Source organism: Globicephala melas, chromosome 20 (genome assembly GCF_963455315.2).
Source record: "Globicephala melas chromosome 20, mGloMel1.2, whole genome shotgun sequence".
Lineage (NCBI taxonomy): Eukaryota > Metazoa > Chordata > Mammalia > Artiodactyla > Delphinidae > Globicephala > Globicephala melas.
Genome location: NC_083333.1, coordinates 1,552,281 through 1,567,872, shown reverse-complemented (window position 1 = coordinate 1,567,872; position 15,592 = coordinate 1,552,281). Strand labels below are relative to the sequence as shown.

Here is a 15,592-nt window from a genome sequence, read left to right as displayed (position 1 = left end):
TTCCTCTCCCCTCAAACCTCCAACACAACACCCACCCTTCCGTCTTGGTTGACGCCCTTGAACCTTATTTTACTGAGAAAATAGAAGCAACCAAAAGAGAAAGCTGCCATCCTCCTGTCACCAGACCTCCCGCCCCACAAGCACAGCATCTGTACCCGTGTTCCCTGCCTTCCCTCCTGTTACAGAGGAGGAATGGTCCTCACGACCTCCCGCCCCACAAGCACAGCAACTGTACCCGTACTCCCTGCCTTCCCTCCTGTTACAGAGGAGGAATGGTCCTCACGACCTCCCGCCCCACAAGCACAGCATCTGTACCCGTACTCCCTGCCTTCCCTCCTGTTACAGAGGAGGAATGGTCCTCACGACCTCCCGCCCCACAAGCACAGCATCTGTACCCGTACTCCCTGCCTTCCCTCCTGTTACAGAGGAGGAATGGTCCTCACGACCTCCCGCCCCACAAGCACAGCCTGCATCTGTACCCATACTCCCTGCCTTCCCTCCTGTTACAGAGGAGGAATGGTCCTCACTCCCCTCTGAGTCCGGCCCTTCTTCTTCTGCCCTGGCTTCCATTCCTCTCAACCACTCAACACTCAACCCACTCAGCCCCTGCAATGGTCATGTCTCGCTGTCATCCCTCACTGCCCCCTCATTCCTGGATCACTGCCATCTGTTCACAGATGGGCTGTATCAATCTCATCTCATTTTCCACCCGTCTCCCCTTGCTGACTGCTAACTGAATTGGGTCTCCCCCCAAATTCATATGTTGAAACCCTAATCCTCTATGTGCCTGTATTTGGAGATGGGGGCTTTAAGGAGTTAATTAAGGTTAGATGAGGTCATAGGGTGGGGTCCTCATCTGATAGGACTGGAGTCCTTATAAGAAGGGGAAGAGGCACCAGAGCTGTCTCGCTCGCTTTTCTCTCTCTCTCTCCCCCTCTACCTCTCCCCTTCTCTTCCTCTTTCTCTTCCTCTCCCTCCCTCTCCCTCTTTCTCTTCCTCTCCCTCCCTCTCCCTCTTCCTTTCTCTGAAATGAATGCACAAAGATCAGCCAGGAAGACAGTGCTCATCAGGACCAACCCCCCGCCTTAGACCTTGGACTTCCAGCCTCCAGAACCGTGGCAAAATAAATGTCTGCTGCTTAAGCCACCCAGTCTGTGGTATTTTGTTATGACAGACTGAGCTGACTAATACACTCCCTGGGTTCCAGCCACACTGACTTCCTTGCTTTTCTCAAAACTTCCAAGCACATTCCTGTTCAGGGACTGCATGTGTTATCCCCACAGCCCTGAATGCTCTTCTCTGACAGCCCGCATGGCTCTCTCCTCCCTCTCTCTGCGTCATTCAGATCTCAGCCTGTGTAGAAGTTCCTCTCACTGTCCTAGCTGAAGCAGCCCCAAGAACCCTTTGCCTCTTCCTCTGTCTTCTTCTTCTTCCTGTTGCCTCTGCCTCTGCCTGATGCATTTGCATTATTTTCCGTCTCCCTCACTGGAATCAGAGCATCTCTGGGAAGAAGCTCGCTCCAGACCCTGCTCTAGTGCTCACACTGTAATAGGGAAGAACATTTGTATTCTATGACAAGTAAATCACTATAGGGATGTTGCCTATAAGCTTAAATGATACACAGTGACCCATCTCTGGGGACCCTGCCTCCTAGGTCATGAGCGTTAAGCTAAAATACCTTTGTATTTTACTCACAGGAAACCTCCTGCCCAGGTCCACCTGTGAATGGCTGCAGGACGGAAGAGAGTAACACATCCCCTCTGGAATCTATCCTGAAGCGGGACTTTACTCCCTCCCCTTTGAGTATAAAAGAAGCCTGAGTTCTAACTCAGGAAAGATGGTTGTTTGGGACACTAGTCCACTGTCTTCTTGGTCTGCTGGCTTTCTGAATAAAGTTGCTATTCCTTCCCCCAACAACGTGTCTCTCAATTTACTGGCCTGTCATATGGCGAGAAGTACCAGCTTGGACTTGGTAACCACACCAGAACAGAGCCCACGATGGAAGGTGCTAGAGAGCCTTTCTCGGATGAGTGAATGGGCAAAGCGATGGTGTGAAGGGCCCGATGTTTCGCCTGGTGCAGGTCCTCAGTGAAGAATCATTGGATTATTCATGAACGCTCTTCAGGGCAGCGACCAGGGGATATGCTCTGTGTGACCTCAGAAGTGGCAGGTTCCCTTAGGGTGGAATCAAGGAAGGGTGCGTGTTAGAGGTGCGGGGTAAGAAAGAGCCTTAGCTTGGAGCCCCGCGGTGAGGATGGAGGTGGCTGGGAAGCGAGACAGGCCTGCCCTTGATGATGTCATTCCACCAGGCTTCGAAGGCTGCAGCTGCAAGGGTCCCTAAGAGTATCTGGTGAAGCTTCTCCGTGGCATCCCCAACAATGTCACCACCCCGACTGAGCACTTCCAGGGAAGGATTCACACTGCTCCCTGCAAATCGGTTCTAATGATTAGAGATCAGAAATGTCTTCTTCACACTGTGCCCAGCTCTGCCCCCTGCATCTTACCCCTAGATCCCAGCCCTGCTCTCAAGGGCCACAGTGAACTCGCCTTATTCTTCTTACACTGGAAACTTCACCTCTAAGCTTTTTCTCACCTCTAAGCTCAAATCTCTGTTTTCCAATTCCCCTTGGGCATGAATGAATGAATGACTGAATGAATAAACGATTTCAACTTCCTCACAGTCTTAGTCACCTGCTATGGTCTCTGCTTGCTCTGTAAGTTCACACTTAAGTCTGTGGCCCAGAACATTTCTTGGAATTCTTGTATCCTCAGTGCCTGATGCAAGCAAAATCATAAAGATGGGAAGACAGTGCTCAGTCAATGTTTGCCGGCTGAAGGAATGGACAAAATCCTGCTCATGTTAGGTGTGCTGGGCTCGGGCTGCAGGGAGGTCACCTGAGGAATTCATTTTTCCTCCCACAATGAGAGAAAAGATTATGAAACAGAAAATCATCCTGCTGTCACTGAGGAAAGTGGGGTCTTGGTGGGGTCAGTCTAATGCCTGAGGCAGCGATCAAAGCTTGCACTGCTAATAATTCCCACCCTGTGAATTTATTAAAATCCTCTATTTTATCATGCAGACATTTGGGAAAGGAAATACGTTTTCTATTGCCACAGACCCTTATGTTCCTATTCCAAACTCAGGCTAACCCACCTACTGCCAAGACAACCCCTGCCCGGAGGGTCCCCCGCCAGCCCGAAGGGACAGTGAAGCCCTGGCTACATGTTTCCTTTGAAGCAAATGGTTTTCATTGGCCCAGGAGACCGGCTATACTTCAGCGGTGATTTAACTCTATATTGGGTTTTCTTTTTTTTTTTTTTTACAATTTTGTTTTTAAATTACATAAGCCATACAAGCTTGTTGTAAAAAGTCAAATCATGGAGAACTATATAAAGAAAAATGTAATAGCATTCCCATTTGTTCTGCAAGTTGTCCCTTCCTCACCAAGATCATTAGGGAATGACCTTTCACACTCTCCCTCTGCTTACACACGTGTGCACGCTTATCTCATCGCTCCCCTTTTTTCTGGCTCCCCTTTTCGAACCAAGAGGTACCAGCAGCTTAAAAAGCATTTTCTCCTTGGAGTCAGAATATCTAGTTAGATCTTTCACTTCTTCCTCTAATGGCTGCATACTGCTGACAGTTTCTGGGCACTATGTTCCTCCTCTGTAAAATGGGGACACGATATTCACCGTGTCTGACACATAGGGCTGACAGGAAGAGCAAATTGGCTGAAGGAGGTTAAAGGCTGTTTAGATGTTGACATGCTTTATGCAGGTAAGCCTGCTGTTTTGGCCTCTTGCCTGCTGAGCTGCAGAATTCAACAAATGGCAGATTCGAAACTCAAAACCCTGAAGAGTTTGAGGGACATACAGATAAGATAGCATTGGGGCAATGAAGAGTCCTCGGGACCCTGGGCCAGTACCAAACAGCATCCCTGGGCACTGCTGGTAGCTTGAGTTCTCCATCTTGGCTTCTAAGATAGCTGTGTTTGCTATTGGTAACACTGACAGTGACAGACAATGCAATTTTCTCCTGCACTAGTCAGACACGACTGCCACGAGCTGAGCCCCAGCACCAGCCTGCCCAGACTCAGGCAGGTCGAAACACGGATTCTTGATGGTTTTCAGGCAGCCCTTGAGGCCACCGTTTCTGGATCCCCTGCCAGAGGGCAGGGGATTAGTGTGAGCTGAGCTGAGAATCCTCAGTTGGGTGGGCTGGTGGGTGGAGGGATGAGGGGTGGGAAGCTGGCTGGAGCTCATGTTATGAGGGAGTGTCCCGGCTGTCATCCCCGCCATGGGGAAGGACCAATGGTCAGAACACTAGTCCTGACTGGATACTGGGGCCATCCAGGTGACAGCTGATCACCAGGGGCCCCGGCAGAAGAAGAGCCTGGATATAGTCCTTGTTAGAACCTGAACAGAGAAGGTGTGAAAGCTGGTTTCAGATCAGGTTGTTCTAGGTGTTCAAATCAATCTGGATACGAGAAAACAAGAATGGAACTTAACCCATCTCCTTCCAGGGCTTCATCCTCACCCCACCCTCTAGCCATAGGGACATACTTGCAACTCCCCACTGTGCCAAGGTCACACGTGCTTTCCTAACACACAGGCTATTCTCTCTACCTAGAATGCCATTCCCTCTGGGTTTGTTTAAGCTGGCTAGCTAGCTCCTACTTCAACTCAGGAGCAGTTGAAGTAGAATATCTTGACCCTCACCCCCAGAGAGAGTGAACCCCCATGGCATTGTGTTCTTTTTCAGTGGCCTTATTGGAGTCTATTGGAATTGCTTGTGGAATCTGAGCTCCTTGACTTTCTGTCTATACATCTCTAAAGATTGGATGGGCAGATAGATGGGTGAGTGCGTAAATTAATGGAATAAGAAGGTGAATGAAAAATGTTGCCTGCTATATCAGTAAGCAAAAGATGTTGCAACCATTAAGCCACTACCTCTGCCTGGGACGATGAGCCCTGAGGGAACTCAGGATGGAGGCAAACGGGCTGCCCCCTTCCAAGCCCTCAGCCGCTGTAGCCATCCCTGATGGTGTACCCTGAGGAGACTCAGGGTGGGACAGCACGGGATCCTGGCCCCAGGTAGCTGAGGTGCATATCAAAGGAATGATTTCAGTGAGCCCAGACTCTTGCATCTTCCCATACATAGAAGAGTGCTGGATTTCTTAACTTCAGACGTCTGATTTTCTTTAATTAACAGTAATCTTGTGATGTCCCGACTACCTGTCTTTGTTGCAAAAACTCCTATATATACCAGCTTCCCCTCTTGCCTCTTTGGAGCAGTCTATCAGAGCTAGCTGAGATGCTGTGTCCCGGGCTTAAGTCCTCGGTTTTGTGCACCAAATAAAACATAATTCTTAACTTTTAGGTTGTGCTTTTCTTTTTTCAGTTGACAATAATAACTCCTCTTAATTCAGAGCAATAAGCTTAACCATAGGCAACATTAGCTCACCAGAGAGAACTAGGGAGACAGCTAAGAAGAGTTCACCTGGGGTCAAGGCAAACCTTAAAGACTGGCTTCAAAAACAATCCAGCACTAGTTTAATTAGATCAGACTTCCGAGCAATTTATTCCCCAGGGCATCGTGGAAAACTATAGAGCAAGCAGTCGGTAGAGTCTAAAGGTTAAGTAAAATGCCATATATGGCGGACAGCCTAACAGACAGCTTGGGTAAAAAGGCCATCAAAGAGAGTTCTGCTAAAACTGTCATCCAAGGGTCACCATGCACACACTCAGAGAAGTGCTCTCTGAGAGTGACACCAAAGGCTTCACACTACAGGAAAAATAGAATTCACTAAAATAGCCAGCCAATGACAAAATAATAGAAAATAAAACCACAGTAAAAACAAACCCTGGAGAGGGGACAGGAGAATTGGTATCTACCTTAAGACACTGGAAAAAGAAGAGCAAACTAAAACCAAAGCAAGGAAGGAAATAATATAGGTGAGAGGGGAAAATAATGAAATAGAAAATAAAAATATAGAGGCTTCAACTAAACCAAAAAATGGTTCTTTGAAAAGAGCAAGGAAATGGACAAATCTTTACCTAGACTGACCAAGGGGGGTGGGGAGAAGAGAACACTCAAATTACTAAAACTAGTAATGAAAGAGGTGACACTAGTACTGACCTTAGGAAATAAAAAGAATTATAAGGGAATACTATGAGCAAGCATATGCCAATAAATACGATAATCTGGATAAAAAAGGAAAAGTTCCTAGAAAGACACAAGCTACCAAAACTGACTCAGAAAGAAAGTCTGGGGCGTCCCTGGTGGCGCAGTGGTTGGGAGTCCGCCTGCCGATGCAGGGGACGCGGGTTCGTGCCCCGGTCCAGGAGGATCCCACGTGTCGCGGAGCGGCTGCGCCCGTGAGCCATGGCCGCTGGGTCTGCGCGTCCGGAGCCTGTGCTCCGCAACGGGAGAGGCCACGGCAGTGAGAGGCCCGTGTACAAAAAAAAAAAAAAGAAAAAAAAAAAAAAGAAAGTCTGAATGGACCTATAGCAGGTAAAAAGATTAAATTAGTAATAAAAAAAAAAAGCTTCCCCCCCAAAAAAGCTCAGGATCAGCTCGCTTCATTGGCACATTCTACTGAACACTGAAAGAAAAGTTAACAGCAACTCTTGCACAAATGCTTAAAAAAAAAAAGAAGAAGAGGGAACAGGGATCCAGATTGAAAAGGAGGAAGTAAAACTATTTCTATTTGCAGGTGACATAATCTAGTATATTGAAAATGCCAAGGAATCCACTTAAAAATTATTACTAATAAATTATTACTAATAAATGAGTTACTAATAAATGAGTTCAGCAAGGTTACAAGACACATAAGCAACAAAATCAAAATCAACAGATAAAAATCAAATATGTTTCTATATAGAGTCAGTAAGTAAACTGAAAATAAAATTAAGTAAATGATTCCATTTACAGTAGAATCAAAAAGAATACAATACTTAGGAATAAATTTAACAAAAGTGCAAAACTTACACTCTGAAAACTACAAATAATGCTGAAAGAAAAAGTGCAAAACTTCTTACACTCTGAAAACTACAAATAATGCTGAAAGAATTTAAAGAAAACCTAAACCTATGGAAAGACATCCCAGGTTCATGGATCAGAAGACGTCATATTGTTAAGATGTCAATAACCCCAATTGATCTCCAGATTGAAGACAATCTATATCAAAATCCCAGCTGGCTCATCTGCAGAAATTGACAAAATGATCCTAAAATTCATTTGGAAATGGAAGGGGCTCAAAATAGCCAGAAGAGTCTTAAAAAAGAACAATATTAAAGGCTCAAACCTCCTGATTTCAAAACCTACTACAAAATTGAAGTAATCAAGATACTGCGGTACTGGCTCATAGTATAAATGGATAGATTTTTTAAAAATTATATATGTATGTATTTTATATATTATATAGATAGATATTTAAAGATATCGATATGTAGATAGAAGACAGATACAGATATAGACATAAAAAAGGATGAATAAATAACCCAGTTTTATAATGGGCAGAGGATCTGAAGAGACAGATGTAATAAGATATATGAATAAGCAACAAACACATGAAAAGACGCTCAATGTCATTAGCCATCAGGGAAATGCAAATGAGATGCCATTTTTCACCCACTAGGATAGCTGTAATCAGAAAGATCATGACAAGTGTCAGTGAGGATGTGGAGAAATTGGAACCCTCACACACTGCTGGTGGGAATGCAAAGTGGTACAGTGACGTTGGGAAACAGTCTGGCAGTTCCCCAAAAAGGTAAACATGGACTTACCATATGACCAGCAATTCTACTCTAGGTACATCCAAGAAAATTGAAGACATGCCCCCACAAAGACTTGCACGTGAATGTTCACAGTAGCATTATTCCTAGTAGCCAAAAAATGGAAACAACCCAAATGTCCATCAGCTGATACACAGATTGATAAAATGTGGCATATCTGTATAGTAAATATGATTGCCAATAAAAGAGATGGATCAACAACCATCTGCTATAACTTTGATAACGGTAGACTAAGTGAAGGAAGCCAGTCACAAAGTACCACATATTGTATGATTCCATTTATACACAAGTGCCCAGAATAGGCAAATCTATAGAGATGAAAAATAGATTAGTGGTCGCCTAGGGCTTGGAGGGGAAGAAAAATGGGGGATGATAACTAAGGGATATAGCATCTCTTGGGGTAACGAAAATGTTCCAGAATCGATTATGGTGATGTTTATGCAACTCTGTGATTATAAGGAATCGTACATTTTAAATGCGTGAATTGTAAATGTGTCACTTGTAAATTACATCTCAATAAAGAGGTTTTAAAAAACAACAGAACACCCTGGACTTAGAGTCATGGGCCCAGGATTTCAAGTCCTGGTTTGCCATTTACTAGCTCTGTGACTTTGGGTAAGTTCCTGAACCTCTCTGATGGTATGTTCTCCTCTGAACAGGGTAAAATAATCTCTGTCTGGCCCATCTCATAGGAGCCTTGTGCAGATATAAAGTCTTAAACTTTATTAAACTATATACCTGTAAGGCAGTTTAAGATTTATAAGATATCTATCTTATCTTTATCTAGATATAAAGTCTTAAACTATCTTACAATTATAAAGAGTTAGGACTTTGCTCTCCTGCAGGCCACACGGCACATCTCCCGTCCCTTCCAGACTCATAGTTATGCCTGCACATTTTGCTGTGTTTCTTCTGATCCTGGGGGTCTGGGCCAACCCCTCACCTAAAGATGAAAAAAGTGAAGCCCAGGGAGGGTGTGGCCCCTCCAAGGTCACAGGTCTAGATGGTGACAGAGCCTGGCTAAGCCCTGCCCCTCCCCCCTGGCTGCAGGGTCCTTCAGCACACACCCCTGTGGTCCCTGAAGCTGGAGTCTGACAGGTAGGCCTTGCCTCAACCCTGTCCTCTGACACCATCCTCACGTCATCAGGTCATTTTGATTTCAATGAAAAAAGCCAGTGCCTACCGAGTGTTTAAATCGAGCCCAACATTCTGCGTTCTCATGTGACCCTCACCAACCATTAGGGGAAGGTACCGCCAGCATTCCCATTTCAGAGATGAGGAAGTTGAGGCTCAGGAAATTGAAGCCACCTGCTAGAGTGCACGAGCCTTGAACACAATGGAGTTGGGCTTTGAACCCGCTCCGTCTGACAGCAAAGCCCACCATTACGACCGCCAAGCTCCCTATCTCTTGCCCTTTTAGCCATGGGCCTCCTCAGTTCCGATGGCCTCGTGATCACCGAACTGCAGCCTCCCCTGTGGGCTCACCTTGGGCTTCTCGCCTACTAACTGCTCCACCTGACAGGTCTGGAGCTCTGGAATCTCTGGCCCCAAATTCTGCCCTTCCTCCTCTCCCACCCTGCAGTGCAGGGAAGCTGCCTGCACCCTGAGCTGTTCATGGGACTCTCTTGGCCTCAGGCTGAGGCTCTGTAAGAGGGGACGTGGCACACGTCCTACCTCACAGGGCTGGTGGGAGGATGAAGATCCCGAAAAAGGAAAAAAAAATCCTTATTTTAAAGCAGGGCTTCCTGATATAAAAAGGAAAAAAAAATTGGACCCAAATTCATTTAACTGATCTGGGGGTGAGGGGCGGAGGGTTGGCCAGACATCACCCCTCCTGGTCTCTGCTTCTCCCCCTGTAACAGGAGACAGTGGGGCCGAGCCCCTGGGGTCCCTTCCAGCTCCCACCCTCTGGGCCACCTAAGAAACAGAAGCTGATCAGCGAGCTGCCTCGGGGCTCCAGGACTCCGGATGGTAACACAAGGCTTTATTATGTCCTTTTCTTCCTTTGTGTGCCTCTTAAGTGATTAGTGTAAAGCTCTATGCACAACAGACTTTTAATTAATATTTGTGTAATGCATAAATGCATGAACCCTGGTGGAACTCGAGGGGGAAGGGACTGGATGCCTCCCTCCATCCCAGGCTTCACAGGAAAAAACAAGCCAGGAGTTCCCCGGGTTTGGGGGGTGGGGCGCCAGGGCTGAGAGGGGACCCTTCGCACAGCCTTTGCGCCTTGGGTGTCCTTTCCAGAGGTGAGGAGAGAGGAAGCTGGCGACCCCCCTCCCAACTTCTCTTTCTTTGCATCCTGGGCAGGTGAGTGTAGAAGGGAAGAGACTCCAGGTTTGGGCTTGGAGACCAAAGCCTCATTCCGGAATTCTGAGCAGGAGGGCGGGTGATTCTCCCTCCTGGGGAGGCCTTTCTGCTCTGCTCCCCCCACCAGGACACAGGGCCCTCCCCTTCTCAAGGCACACTATCTCTCCCCCATCCTCGCTTAGTTCAACACACTTCCTCTACTGGGTGTGGCAGGCAGCTGGTTGCCCCGTGGGGACCACACTCAGTCTTCCCTCCCCCACCTCCAGGGCTCCCTCCCACACTTCAGGGCTGTTAGTGGAAAGGCAAAGGGTGCCTGCCAAACTGTGGCAGATGGAAGGAGGGGAGGATGGCTGGCATCTCTCTACAGCATGCCAGGGCCAAACACAGCACCTGCTCCACAGCAGGAAGCCAGCGGTTGGCACTCACCTCCCTGTCAACCACGCCCTGCTCTCCGTCTTCACCCCCAGCCTCCTTAGGCGCAGTCTGTCCTGATTTCTGAGCCCCATCCCAAGCCAGGATGGATGGAAGAAAGATGTCTATTGGCAAGTATAGGATTGGGGGCCCAGCTGTGTGCTCTCTGAAATCTCCAGTGCTGCTGACTTGAAGGCCGTCCTTCGGGGCAGCCTGGGGGACACCAGGAGCCTCCCCCGCCAACCCATCCTCCACTGGGCTGGACTTACTGCCCCCTCTCTGCCCATACCTCACTTAGGGCCCAGCTTTGGGCCCTGCCTCTCTCTTGGATCTAAGTACCCCCTTTCCAGTATTCCATTTGTCCTGTTTATTAACGCCCGTTCTGTGCAGGGCACAGGGCCAAGACTGGAGAATGAGGTTGTGATGTGTGTGTCCGCGCGGCTCCTGAGGGGAAACTGAGGCTCCAGGAGGCCGAGTGTGAAGTGGTCAGATGTGAAGTCAGGAGACACAGAGGGTCCTGCCCCACTCTGCAGAGGGCTCCCAGGACCCTGGGCACCCCCTCCTCTCCTCTGGAATTTGCTTCCTTATCCTTCAATGAGTAGATTGCAAGGGCTGGGGAGACAGTGGTTCTCGACGATCAGAGCCTGATAAAGACAGTGGATTCTTTCCAAAAAATGCAGATGTATTCATACATGAGACATTTTGCGAAATAAATGAAAGGCACTCAGTTGACCCTGGAACCCTACAGTCAGACGGTCTCCAGGGACCCCAAACTCCCAAGACGACTTAGTGCCCAGTACCCTACAGTTGATAACTCCAGCCCGTGACCTCATCCTGTACGGAGTGCATCCACCTAGAGGTCAGGATTGTTGTGTGGTTTTTATTTTTTGTGTGCTTCATTTTAACCCAAGACCATCGAGACATCAGGCGTTGTCCGACTGGTCTAACAACATAGCAGGACTGACGCCCAATTTCTGGAATCTTCAGGACAGGCTTTCTCCTCCCCACCTACACCCAGCCACTAGCTTAGCGCAGCTGGGGCTGTGGGTGTGGGCTGATTCATCTTCCTAATAAAACCCATCCATCCAGTTTCTAGAAGAAACAGATTGGAGGCATCCCCAGAGCTAGACTTGGGCAAACAAAGTAATAATGTTATCAGTCTTAACAGAACTATTTAAATACAGGCTGGGTTGCTGGGGAGATGAAAGGGGGGCACTTTTGTTATGAAAATGAAGGGAAGTGGGAGGGTTGCGTTTGTGTTTTGATATGTTAATGACGTTGGAAGCCACCAGAGTGGGGACAGATGGGAAAGCTGTGTGGCCCAGCATATTTATTTGTGCAGTTTAATTTAACAGCTAGGCTACAACAGAGCTGCAATCGGGGCTGCGTAAAGATAATTACAGCCCTGTTATTAATCAGGTGGCTGCAGGAGGTGGCTTGCTAGCTTGCCGCTGCCTTTGCTGCAGATAGATCTGCAGCCTCCCTGACGCAGCTCCGTCGCGGTCTCTTTCCACCACCTAGTGGCAACTCCAGGAATTGCCTGGGGGGAAACGGAAAACGAGCAAACCATTTGGGTTTCTTTTGATAAAAGGAGCAAAAACTGTTGCTGTTTCCGAAAAGATAAGATATGGAAAGGTCTCTGGAAACAGTGGCCAGTTTGTCCCTTTTTACCGATGCTGAATCTGAGATCTGAGAGGGTAATTTGCCCAAGGACAGAGTTTTGGGCTGGGATTAGTGTTTTGAAATCCATTGACTTTCCTAAAATATAAACACTCATATTTCTCCAACCCTTACTCCTTCATCCTGTCTGTTTTTCGACCCTTTTGTAGAATGTTTGTATTTATTTACTTAGGATTCCGTTTCTGATTTTGTTTGATTTTAGTTTCCCCTAGCTCCTGTATAGACTGAGTTGAATGCAACTGAGAAATAATCTCACCAGTAGAGGGAGTGGCAGAGGAGATGCAATGATAGAAAATGAACTGCCTCCTAGAATGGGAAGAGTCAGGGGCGAGAGCCTTCACACGGTAAATTTATACAGCTCTGAGACATTATAATTAACTAGGGTCCATAGGGTTCGCTCTTTGTACAGTACCATTTACGGGTTTGACAAATGTATAATGACACGTATCCACCATGACAACAGCATACAGAAGAGTCTCCCTGCCTCCTAAATCTCCTGTGTTCCACCTACTCATCTCTCCCCTTGTCCCCCCGAACCCCTGGCAACCACTGATCTTTCTATGTCTCCAAAGCTTTCCTTCTTCCAGAATGTCACATAGTTGGAAATCATACAATAGGTAGCCTTTTCAGATTGGCTTCCTATACTTAGCAATAAGCATTGAGGGTTCCTTTATGTCTTTTTCTAGCTCGGGAGCTCATCTCTTTTCATCCCTGAATAATATTCTATTGTATGGATATACCACAATTTGTTTATCCATTCACCCGTTGAAAGGCATCTTGGTTGCTTCCAGTTTTGGGCGATTATGAATAAAGTTGATATAAACATTTGTGTGTAGGTTTCTGTGTGGTTGTAAGTTTTCAGCTCGTTTGGGTAAACACCATGGAGCACAACTGCTGGGTCAAATGGAAAATGTGTTTAATTTTGTAAGAAATCATCAAAGTGTCTTCCAAAGTGGCTGTACCATTTCGCATTCCCAGCAGCAGTGAATGAACGTTTCTGTTGCTCTGCACCCTAATGCCTCAGCATTAGGTGATGTCAGTGTTCTGGATTTTAGCCATTCTAACAGGTGTAGTGATATCTCACTGTTGTTTTAATTTTCAATTCCCTAATGGCATATGATGTTGAGCATCTTTTCATATGTTTATTTGCCATCTACACTGATCCATACAATGGACTATTACTGAATGATAAAAAGAAACAGGCTATTGGGCTTCCCTGGTGGCGCAGTGGTTGAGAGTCCGCCTGCCGATGCAGGGGACATGGGTTCGTGCCCCGGTCCGGGAAGATCCCACATGCCGCAGAGCGGCTGGGCCCGTGAGCCATGGCCTCTGAGCCTGCGCGTCCGGAGCCTGTGCTCCGCAACGGGAGAGGCCACAACAGTGAGAGGCCCGCGTACCGCAAAAAAAAAAAAAAGAAAGAAAGAAAAAAAAAGAAACAGGCTATCAAGCCACAATAAAACATGAAGAAATCTTTGATGCTTGGATATCTTATTTGGTGAGGTGTCTGTTTGGATCTTTTCCCATTTTTTAATCAGGTTGCTTGTTCTGTTATTGTTGAGTTTCAAGAATTCTTTGTATATTTTGGATACCAGTCCTTTATCAGATGTGTGTGTTGCAAATATTTTCTCCCAGTTTGTGGCTTGTTTTTTCATTCTAACTGCCCCACCTTTTTACTTTGTTGGCCAGTGAAATTTTTCAGAGTGTAGAGTATGAGAATAATTGAAGGGGAGAGAAAGGGAGCTAGAAGAAGCAGTACTGGGGTTATGAATTAGATTCACTTTAATTTCCTTTGAGAGATAGGAATAGAACAGGAAATTCTCCCAAGGTTGTCCACTCAGAGGCACCGTTCTTCTCGAAAAGCCAGGTTTCTGTTTATCAGAAGCCTTCAAGGTCCTGTTAATGGTGAAGGAATGAGATGCAGGCTTTTGTGTTGGGCTGCAGGAGAAAGGATGCTCAGGGAGTTGCTGTATGATTCTTACAGGGACCTTGAACCTTCCTGCCCTGCCCTTCCCTTCCTTGGCCCAAGGAGGAGAACGAGAAATGAGAATCCGGCAGATTCTTTATGCTGTGGCTGCACTGTTGTCCTATCCTAACAGCAGACAAATCGAAGACCCTTTCCCCCTTGGGACTCTCTCAGGTTCCTCACGTATCTTCCTTTAGGACAAACGTCAGCAGCCTCCCTCCCTGGCTGGGTGTTAGTGTCCTGTCCACTCCCCCCACCCCTCTCCCTGCATTTTGCACCCAGTGACCTTGATGATCACTGCGAGGTGTATCAGAGCTTTGGTGGCAGTGGGGAGTTCCTTCTATTTAAGCCCAAATGGGAGGGTGGACCCCATAGCTCTCAGCTGCCCCACCCCAGCAAATACAGCTCTTAGACCCCGTACCCTGGGCCCCATGTTTTTAGAGGTCCCCACCTGAACAGACAGCTCACACTAAACATATCAAAATGCTCCTGCATATTCTGCCCTCAGGATGCATTGCTCAGCATTTCTCGAGGACAACCTGTAACCCTCAACATCTGTTCTGTGGCCAACTCTGTGGTCAGGTCCCAGGAAACCCTCCTATCTCTTGCCCTGTATCCTCCAAACCAAAGGCAGCTGTTGTTGGAATTCCAGGCAGCTGTGTGCTGCTGCGTGGCTGCCAGCCTCAGAGAGGGATGGTGCACTGGAGGATGGGGACAGTGTGAGCCGCAGAAGCCTTTCGGTAAGCAGAAAGGGAAATTAATTAACTTGTCAAACCCTTCCTCTCAGAGAGCATGACAACTATTGATTCCTGCTTAAAGAGAAAGGCCAGGTTTTGGCTTCTTTTGTTGCTATGTGTTGTTCCGGTGGAATTAACACAGGACTTAATGGAGTGTTCATAAAATCACAAACATAGGCACTTCCCTGGTGGAGCAGTGGTTAAGAATCTGCCTGGCTCATCCACCAGAGGGCAGACAGCAGACGCAAGAAGAACTACAATCCTGCAGCCTGTGGAACAAAAACCACATTCACAGAAAGATAGACAAGATGAAAAGGCAGAGGGCTATGTACCAGATGAAGGAACAAGATAAAACACCAGAAAAACAACTAAATGAAGTGGAGATAGGCAACCTTCCAGAAAAAGAATTCAGAATGATAGTGAAGATGATCCAGGACCTCGGAAAAAGAATGGAGGCAAAGATCGAGCAGATGCAAGAAATGTTTAACAAAGACCTAGAAGAATTAAAGAACAAACAAACAGAGATGAACAATACAATAACTGAAATAAAAAATACACTAGAAGGAACCAACAGCAGAATAACTGAGGCAGAAGAACGGATAAGTGACCTGGAAGACAGAATGGTGGAATTCACTACTGCACAACAGAATAAAGAAAAAAAGACAGCCTAAGAGACCTCTGGGACAACATTAAA

The 15,592-nt window shown here is 46.9% G+C and overlaps 1 protein-coding gene across 1 annotated transcript in view; it reads right to left on the bottom strand.

The window, feature by feature from the left end:
• The window catches only part of ASIC2 (acid sensing ion channel subunit 2), a 1,015,869-nt gene that overhangs the window by 655,201 nt on the left and 345,076 nt on the right, over nt 1–15,592 (bottom strand). The gene's annotated exons all lie outside the window — the stretch shown is intronic.